Source organism: Vombatus ursinus, unplaced genomic scaffold, assembly GCF_900497805.2.
Source record: "Vombatus ursinus unplaced genomic scaffold, bare-nosed wombat genome assembly UNPS02014780.1, whole genome shotgun sequence".
Lineage (NCBI taxonomy): Eukaryota > Metazoa > Chordata > Mammalia > Diprotodontia > Vombatidae > Vombatus > Vombatus ursinus.
The window spans coordinates 247,051-257,607 of NW_020954558.1; the positions used below are offsets into that span (position 1 = coordinate 247,051).

The following is a 10,557-nucleotide window of genomic DNA, read 5'->3' on the forward strand; positions in this document are numbered from 1 at the left end:
ACAGATTCCTTAAGAATCCTGCCTGCTTCTATTGGTGACCAATAAACCTTGTTTCTTACTGAAAGAAGGCTTGAGTGGTCAGATTCTTTTAAGGCAGACTCCTGCCCTGTACCCTTGCATTTCAGGGTTCCTAGCACCCCCAGACCCCTCATCATATATACATATATATATATATATACACACACACACACACACATGTACATATATATATATACGTACATATATATATATACACACACATACGTACACACATACATATATACATACACATACGTATAATCTTGGGGCAACAAGCAGTGAACAAATTGCTGGGTCTGGAGTCAGGAAGACCCATCTTCTTGCATTCAAATCTGGCTTCAGACACTTACTAGCTGGGTAAGTCACTTAACCCTGTTTGCCTCAATTCCCTACCTGTAAAATGAGCTGGAGAAGGAAATGGCAAACCACTCTGGTATCTCTGCCAAGAAAATCCCAAATGCAGTCACAAAGAGTCAGGAACAACTGAAACAATTGAACAACAAAAATCACAAAGCTATCATTAGAAAAGTCCTTTGTAAATGATAAAGCATAAATATATATGTATGTATACATATATACACATATACATACATACACACATATATGCTTCATCATTTACATACATATATGTATGTATATACATAGAAATATATATATATATATCTTAGCTAATAGTAGTAGCAGTAGTAATAGTAAGAAAAGAAAAACCTTCACAAAAAGATTTTGGACTCAATTATGAGTGTTCCCTTTCTTCCCATCTGATGTATTTCTTTATACTTCCCTCTAGGATTTCCTGGGACCCTAGGATCCTAAATATGTTGGCTTTTCCATTCCTTTCATTCTAAGTAGGACCTCACGTTAAACCATTAAATCTTATTGACATACTCTTTCCTATATAAAGCTGATATGCCCAACCCAATGTTAATAGAACTTGATCTTTGAGTTTCATCTCTAGAAGTAGAGATATATTACACTGAAGCGTCCATAATCTCTCCTTCTAACTGTTGTGATCAGTGGCATGTTGCTGGTGAAATGGATAGTTGAGAATACATATTTGTCTATAGCTGTGGAGCAGAGCACAAAACTACATGGTCTAAACCTATTACCATTAGGATGAAAACTTAGTAGGACCATGCCATAAATAACTGTTACTAATATGTGGTAGGCTACCAGGACAGTGACATACAGGTGAAGATGACTGATGTTTGTTCAGACTTCCAGGGAAGACAAGATTCCAAAACCTAATTCAAGTTGCCCATTTCATTCTCCAGCAGCCCACCCTGTCAAGTATATCTTCCTTACAGTTAAAATTAATCTATGTATCTTAAGCTCAACACTATCTATACAATATTTCAGCTATCATCTAACCACATCTGCAATTGTTTTACTTACAGAATCTATATAGCAAGGAGGAGAGAACAGTCCTGTCATGTCTTGTCATCATTGCAGCACCAGAGAATCTAAGATTAAGCCAATTGTACTCCCGGGGTGGGAGTATTAATAAGGGGGCAGGATTTATCCTGGTGGGGATCACTTACCTAGTAGGGAAGCTTGATCCAGGGGGAGAGCTCATTATCTTAATAATTATCCTGTATGTTAAATATCCCAAGGGACCTGAGATCCTAATTGGCCTTTCTCTGCCAATAAGTTTTGCTTCTCTCTATGTCATTGTTGCAGTCTAGGGATGCTAGGAACCCTGAAATGCAAGGGTACAGAGCAGGAAGTCTGCCTTCTTTCAATCCAAGTAGTGAGTTTATTGTAACACCAATAGAAGTGGGGCCAGACTTCTAGTAAGTCTGTATATTTGTGACGCCAATACAAGCAGGCCAGATTCTTAAGGAATCTGCTCAATTTCCTTTTTTTTTTTTTTTTTTTTTGGCTAGGCAATGGGGTTAAGTGACTTGCCCAGAGTCACACAGCTCATAAGTGTTATGTGTCTTAGGCTGCATTTGAACTCAGGTTCTCCTGAGTCCAGGGCCAGTGCTCTATCAACTGCACCACCAAGCTGCCCCTTATCCTTCATTCTTTTTTTTTTTAAGATTCATTAATTTATTTATTTTTAGTTTTCAACATTGACTTCCACAAGGTTTTGAGTTTGAAATTTTCTCCCCATCTCTTCTCTCCCTCCACCCCAAGATGGCATGCATTCTGTATACCTCTTCCTCTAATCTGCCATCCCTTCTATCTCTCCCCTGTTTCTCTTATCTCATTCCCCTTCTATTTTCCTGTAGGGCAGGATAGATTTCTATGTTCTGTTGCCTGTATATCTTATTTCCCAGTTGCATATGAAAACAATGTTTTAACATTTGTTTTTAAAACTTTGGGTTCCAGATTTTCTCCCTTCCTCCCTCTCCTCCCACCCTCATTGAAAAGGCAAGCAACTCGATACGGGTTATACTTGTGTAGTCATGCAAAACACTTCCATGGTAGTCATGCTGTGGAAAACTAACTGTATTTCCCTTTATCCTATCCTGCCTCCCATTTATTCTATTCTCTCTTTTGACCGTGTCCCTCCTCAGAAATGTTTGCTTCTGATTACCTCCTCTCCCAATCTGTCCTCCCCTCTTCTTACCATCCCCCTTATCTCCCCTTCCTCTCCTTATCATTCCCCCACTCTTTTATCCCCTTTCGCCCTATTTTCCTGTAGGGTAAGATAGCTTTCCATACCCAATTGAGTGTGAATGTTATTCCCTCCTTGAGCCAAATCCGATGAGAATAAGATTCGTTCCCTCTTACCTTCCCCCACTTCCCCTCCACTGTAAAAGCCTTTTCTTGTCTGTTTTATGTGAGATAATTTACCCCATAAAAACATGGAATGCCTCATGAATTTGCATGTCATCCTTGCACAGGGACCATGCTAACCTTCTCTGTATCTGTCCAATTTTAGTATATGTGCTGCCAAAGCAAGCACCCTTATTCTTCGTTCTTGAGATGACCATGACATCAGGAAGATGATGACATGATTTACAATTGAATTGGATTTGAGTGTGGGAGGGCTGCTCAAAGCCACAAGCCTCACTTTCTCCTCCAGAGCTATCTGGACCCAGTGGCCAGATATCTATCAAGACCACTGGAGATGGCCTAGGATACAGTGGGAGACGTTGGCCTTTTTAAGCTAAGGTCTTTTCAAATTCTCACTTTGAGTGAGGCAACACCCATTCAATGAATAGGCCTGTTTAAGAAGTGAGTCAAGAAATGGCCCCTTTAATTAAAAAAAAAATCAAACTGGCAGAGGAAGATCCTTAGGATTGTTGGCCAAAAGAGAAACAGTTACTATTTACATTCACTCTGAGCCAAGAGTGCCCAAAAAGTAACAATTAAGTGGTGCTAGGGCAAGGACCTATTGTTGTCCAACAACGAGAGACAGGGTGAATTAAGTATAAGGAATTGTCTTTAAGAAAGAAATTTAGCCAGTAAACCCCAAGATAGGAATTTACAAACAGAATGAAAAATATCCCTACATTCATAATATAACTTATAGTTAACTGGATACATATACACATATATATTCATATTAAATATATTCATATCATGTATTCCATATATTACTGGTCATAAACATGTTTTATTCTGTCATATGTATATATGTGTGTATATATATATGTGTGTGTGTGTATGCATATTCATTTTTATATGTCTGTAAATACCCATTGGTTCTGTCTTCAATTTTCCATCATGAACTTCTCTAGAGTAAGGATTGGGTATCTGTAATATCAGAATAAATGATCCCTGTGGGCAAAGGTTTGACTTCCCAACAGATACGGGTTTCACTAGAGCATTGCACCCTAGGAAGCATCAAACTTTGCCATCTTTCCTGCCACACTGCTCTACAGACCCCCTGGCATGGATATTTACCCTACTTGTTTACTCTAAGGACTACTGGGCCTTTCTATTTACTCTATTTTTGCACCCTAAAAAATATTAAACTCTTTAAACTGCCTTGGAGCTAAATTCTTCTATATGAGTTGTCTCCATCAATTAAAATGTAGATTCCTTCACAAATGAATGTTTTTTCTTCCTTTTTATTCTTTTAAGTGATATTTAAGCTATAAAAAAAAAACATATACTATTATCTCTTTCTAGCTCCCCTGTGCTATGAACCATTCCAAATCACTGTCTTGTTGTGGAGGGGCTTACATTGCTCAACAAAACTATGAACTATGCCATGCAAGGATACCCAAGATGGGAGGTCATAATGGAGAGTTCTGACAAAAGGTGATCCACTGGAAGAGGAAATAGCAAACCACTCCAATATCTTTGCCAAGAAAACCCTATGAATGGTATCAAAATGATAAAAGCTATTAAGCCAGACTATCCCCTTGGGTTTGTTGACACCATGCCACGGTTAGTAAACTCTCCTCTCTTCCTCCCTTTAATTTAGTCACCATCTGTTGAGGTATAATTATTCTTCTCCTGCTATTGATTCTTGGTACTTCTAACCCCACAAACCTCAGTCCTTCCCCATTTCCAGTCCCAATAATTCCAACCCTTCTATTCCCATGTGCCTTCTGATATCCATGTTTTCATTACCAAATTTCCATTTATCTTAGACCTCTTCCTCTGACATTCTTTCTTGCCTTTATAGAAACCTTCTCACTCCCTCTCATTCTATCTTCCAGATGCCACCAACACAATGAATATGTTCTCTCCAAAGTTATCAACAATCTCTTAAACACTAAATCTGGTAGCATGTTCTCAGTTCTCATTCTCCTTGATCTCTCTACAGCTTTTAATACTGCCAATCACCCTCTCTTCCTGGATATTCTCTGCTTCCTTGGTTTTAAGGACATTGACTTTCATACTACCTGTTCAGTCATTCTTAGAATCCTCTGCTAGATCATCATCTACATTATATTTTCTAAAGTATGACTGTTACCCAAGAGTCTATCCTATGTCATCTTTTTTTAAAATTTCTTTACACTCTCCTTCTTCATGATCTCATCACCTCCAGTGGGTACAATTATCATCTCTACACAAATGACTCCAAAAATCTGCAAATTTCATCCAGATATCTCTTCTGAACTCCAAGACTGGCAATAGCCAACTACCTGCTAAAAACCTCCCCCTAATACTACACTGACATCTTAATCTCAGCATATCCAAAATAGAATATATTATCTTGTTATCTAAAACTACCATTTCTTCAAAACTTTTTTTTATATTGAAGGTATCACAATATTTCTAGTAAACAAGGTTCTCAACTAGAGTCATTCTTGACTCTTTCCTTTCTGTTGCCATCAGCTGTAAAAGAGTAGATCTTCTACCTCCATAACATCTCCCAAGATCAGACTTTCTAGTCACATGGCTACTACCCTACTTAAAGCCCTTATTACCCTTTCCTTATACTATTAAAATAGCTTCCTAATTGACCTTTCTGCTTCCAATCTCTCTTCTTCCATTTTCCATACAACTGACAAAATAATCTTCCTAAGGCACAGATCTGACCATGTTACTCCCCTTCTCAAAAACCTTCAGTGGCTCTCCATTGTCTCTTGTAAACTCAGACTTGAATTTAAATATGTCCAGAATCTTGCTTCTACTGCACCTACCTTCTTTGCTACATCTTATACCCCTTCACAAACTCTACTTCCTAGATAAATTAAATTGCTTGATGTTTCTTGAACTTGACAAATCATTTCTGGCCTCTATACAGTTTTATAAGTCAGCTTCTATGTTGTTGCTGCTTGTAATAATATAATGGTGATTATAAAATAACCCACTGAAATAATGCTTTTAAGGTTTGCAAACTGCTATACATTTACTACTTCTTTTGATCTTCACAACAAATCTATATTGTAAATGCATTTATGTACCCATTTTATGATTGATTAAACTGAGGCTCAAAGACATTGTGACTAACCCAGGGTCAAATAGCTAATAAGTTCCTGAAATGAGATAATGAGATTATAATCAATTCCATTCTGTATCAATGTCATTTAACCATTATCTTTTTTTTGTTTGTTTGGACCTGCAATTTTATTTGTGAAATGGAAGCTTCTAAAGAGGAAAATACCTCTACCAATGCAAATCTGTTGTTGTTGTTGTTTTTGTTTGAATTTTCAGCTTCCAGTACCATATAGTTACCTAGGACACTGAAAGGTTAGGTGACTTGCCCAGAATCATAGAGCCAATATGTGTCAGAAGCAAGACCTGAACCCAGATCTGCCACAATCTGAGCCAAGCTCTCTGTTTGCTACCGTGCACTGCCTCTTTACCTAATTATTGTCGTCCTCCTCATCTTCATTTCATTCTTCTCATCCTTTTGGTGGGATTCAGTTAGAAATAGTCCTGGGAAAAGTAATGATCCTGCTATTATTATTTAATATTCTATAGACTAGTGCAAGTGGATAAAAAAATAGCCATTTTTGTAGTTGAATTAAGGGTATTGGAATGCAAGCTGATTCTCTGCAGCCTAAATGAAAATATTCTTGTTACAATGTCAGTAGCCAGTAGGACTATGGGCATGACATGCCTTCTTCATATTCCCACACGACTTTGATGTCCTCTGTTGGGATAGTTGTTGTTGTTGACCTATTGTAATCATTATTATTACCTCTCAGAGTACTTGACTTTCTTTGAGGCTTATTTCCCCTGTTTCTGTTTTGTGAAATCTTTCTCAATATCCCCATTTGTTAGTATCTTGAAATAAACCTGACAATAACACAGATCCTGAGGTGGGATGTGGCAAAAAGGGACACTTATTTCCACCATTTCCCCAATATATTCCTTTATTAGAAAGAGTGGTAGGATTTAAGATTACACCAAGGAACCCATTTCCCTGGGGGTGGAGGAGAGATAGAGAGAATCAGATTCATTATGTTTCCCCCCAGTGAATTTACACAAATTCTGGAGGGAACTTGCCCTGCAAAGTAAGTCACAACAGTCAAAATTTTCTAAGAGCATTCACATGAATAACTGTCTTCTCAAGGAACATGATCTCCCCTGAGAAAATGATTTGAATCAGACTGGAACGTAGGACCTTATAAATACTTCCTACCCACTCCAAGAACCTTACAATATCTCCAGACACCAGTTCAGCGCACAGGCTCTGAAAGTACAGGAACTTCACAATTAGAGATGATATGGGGTCTTTTTGGTAGTAGGTGGTTTACCATAGATTTATTCTTCAGGATTTGAATGTAATATAGAGGTAAGCATGAGTTTCTTGTTACCAAATACTGGTTGACTTGGGGGGGGGTAGTAAGGAGTGGTGTTCTAAATTGTGTGTGTGTGTGTGTGTGTGTGTATGTGTGTGTGTGTGATGGACACCAGTCTGGTGATATGTTCCGACCCATTCACTGAATAATATGCCTAGGTGTGCAAAATAAAATACACAGGATAGTAAAAGTGATCAATTATATTGAAATATAGCTATCAATAATAAAAAAAAAAGGTTGAAGGCTTTGGTTTAAGAACCCTTGCTTTATAATGCATCCGGAGTAAGAGAGATTCACAACCCAAGGGGATGGTTTTAGGTTTCCTTCCAGGGTTTACTTCTTTAAAAAAAGCCTAAATAAATTATAGGTTAGTTCCGTTTTAAGAAAATTGGCCAAGCTTCTCCTCCTTAGTTGCTACAGGGTCCTTCCCTGCATAAATTACTTTGTATCTACTTTGAATTGCACTATTGTTTTCCCCAAATAAAATGTTAGCTCCTTGAAGTCAGGCACATTTAATTTTTTTAAATATATCCTTAATGTATAATACAGTGCACACTTAAGGCACTTAATTTTTTTTTTTAATCAATCAGTCAATCTGGTCTAACAATTACTTTTTGCAGATGAAAAAACTACATCCAGAGAGCAGAAATGAGTTTTCCAAGGTCACATAGTAAGTTAATGAAAGATTCTAGGCTAGAATTCAGGTCTTTTTCAGTCCAATATTTTTCCCCTCACCACACTTTGACAGAACTCTGTCTGGGTTTGACAGAACCTAGCTGGATTCAATAATGCTCTGCAATGATTTTAGGATCACAGATGTAAAACTGGCAAAGATCTCTGAAATCCTCTAAGTCTTGGCCTTATTTTACAGAAGAGGAAACTGAGGTAAGACTTAGCTGAAGTACCACTTCCTACAAGAAGACTTTCCTGATTAATATTCCTAGAGTAATATTTTATCTGCTTATCGGTGTACGTGTTGTTTTTCCCCCTTTAGAACGTTCTATAAACTGTTAAAGGTTAGGGATTGTTTTGTCTTTGCATTTATATCTCCAGCACCTAGTGTCTAGTATCTGGTCCATATCAGGCAGCTAGCGAATAATTACTTAATTAAATAGAATTTAATTAAACTTGAATAAGGTCAGACAGGTAGTAAATGGCCAGAATTTAATCCTCATTTGAAATCTAGAACTCTGTTCACTGTACCTCATAGATAGATCCTCCCCAGTTAAGTTAAATGCCACATTAAAAGATGTATTGGACAAGTTACCTCAGTCTTATTTATAAGCCTTTAAGAATATTGGGATTACAGTAAGGGTTCAACGGTAAATATTGATCAAGTGATTCACTGGGGGTGGAGCGGGGGAAGAGTATGAAAACACACTTTTAAATTTAATCTGACTTATTAACATTTTCTTCATCACTTTGTCGTGCCTAAACAGTCAAGCTCTGATTTGTAGCTTGATTTCAGACGTGCAAATACTGACACTGAAAGTTTAACTATCAACTTTTGTAAGCTGGTTCAACTTGGCTCTAGCCCTGTTGGTGAGTTTGCTGAGACTGCTGTCCACTAGGAAGACTTGGGTTCAAGTTCTGCCTCTGACACATACTGGCTTTGTGACCATAGGCAATTCACTTAATCTCTTTGGGCTCTAAGTAATGTTCTAAGACTATAAGTCACAGAGGGCATCTTGACCAGAATTGCTAGTAGGAGTTTCCTCACCTGTGAGTCCCATATAACAATGAAAGCATGTGTCTATTACCTATCCTTAGTTCCCACCAATAAGGACGTTTTCCATATGAGCAACATTTCCTTTCCTTATGTCTTTTATAAAATGGTCTTTAATTGGGCCTATGATAGAAAGGTCAGTTTAAGCAAACTCTTTTTTTTTTAACTCTTGGGAAATGTTCATTATGAACCCAAGAGGGAGCTCTCAACTCTTTCCTAAAGTAACCACCACAGTCTTTGGCAAGTATCAGTTCCTCTATTTAGGTTCTGGGTTTTCTTTAGATTCAATAATATAAGGCTAGGATCAGGATCATTCTTTCCTAGTAAAAGCAAAATATTGCTGCTGATATTTATCCAATTCCTTTTTACATTACAATAACAAGGAGATGTGACCCTTGATCATCAATCGTTAGTAAAGGAAGAGATAACAATTATAATAGCTGCCATTTCTTTAGCTCTTCTGTCTTTCCTCATAACAAACCCTGTGACAGAAGTACCCTAGGTATTATAGTCCAACTTTACAGATAAGGAAACTCAGGTACAGAGAAAAAGAAACTCATTCAGGATTATCTGACTATTAAAGATTGGAGCTAGAATTTAAATTCAGTTCAGAATTTAAATTCTAACTTCATAACATTGTCTACTTTACTGCATTCCAGCACCTAGAATGTTAGCAGACTTGGAATAAAAGTTGCAGTTGAGTTGACCCAAAGGCAAGTAGAAAAAATCATAATTGCTATAAGTAGGGTGCAGGAAATTATCAACGAGGTAGAATAAAAGCATTATAAAGAACATGTATAACTAGGAAAAGAGCAATCCAGTCATGGAGTAAAATTGAGGAATAAGAGCGCAATTAGATAAGATAAGACAAATGTTAATCATCCAGAAAAGAAGCCTAAGTTAAGAAGTGAGAAGGTTTGTATAGCCAAGGACTATAGTAACTGTTGTCTGAAGGGATACTCCATCATTGTCCCCAAAACATCAATCTATAAATATTGATCAATTGCTTGCCGTGGAAAGGTTCTGTGTGAGCTTCTATGAGAGATACAAAGAAGCATGTTTTTATGCATTTCTTCAAGAAACGAAATGAGAATATGAGATAGATATGCAGGAAAAAGTCATTAAAAAGAGGCTTCAAATTTCCCTTTGCCTGGATGGCTCATTTTCTCTTATCTCAATTTCCTTGGAGATCTGAGTTATTTGTTTATGTTTCCTTTCCCCCTTACTGAGCTCATTGAATAAAGAGCATCTGTTTTGTCTATCTTTGTACCCCTCCATGACATTTATTACATATTTGTTGAATTTAATTAACAAAATCTCAGAACTGAAAGGGATGTCAGACACCTCTTATACCTAACACTTTAGGTAAGACGGAAGTAAGTCAGTCATTCCAGTCATTTCAGTATAAGAATCTCTTCTACAGCATACCTCTACTCCATGGTCCAGCATTCTGTAAACCTCAGTATTAATTATCAGAAGGCTGGCAGATCTCCTGGGCTCTTCATTGAAGTTTTTTCTTTCCTGGATAAAAAGAAAGATAGATGGAGCACTTATTAAGTGGCCCTGCACTAAATCCTAGGGATACAAATACAGCACCCTCAAGGTGTTAATATTCTATGATATATAAAAAAAAGAGTTGAAAATAACAGAGGGGAT

The 10,557-nt window shown here is 37.3% G+C and overlaps 1 non-coding gene across 1 annotated transcript; it reads right to left on the bottom strand.

Annotated features, from left to right (window-relative positions):
• Nucleotides 1-2,822: 2,822 nt before the first annotated feature.
• On the bottom strand, nucleotides 2,823-2,929 carry LOC114046090. The gene has a single exon (XR_003569461.1). It is a non-coding gene; the product is annotated as a U6 spliceosomal RNA (small nuclear RNA).
• Nucleotides 2,930-10,557: the final 7,628 nt, after the last annotated feature.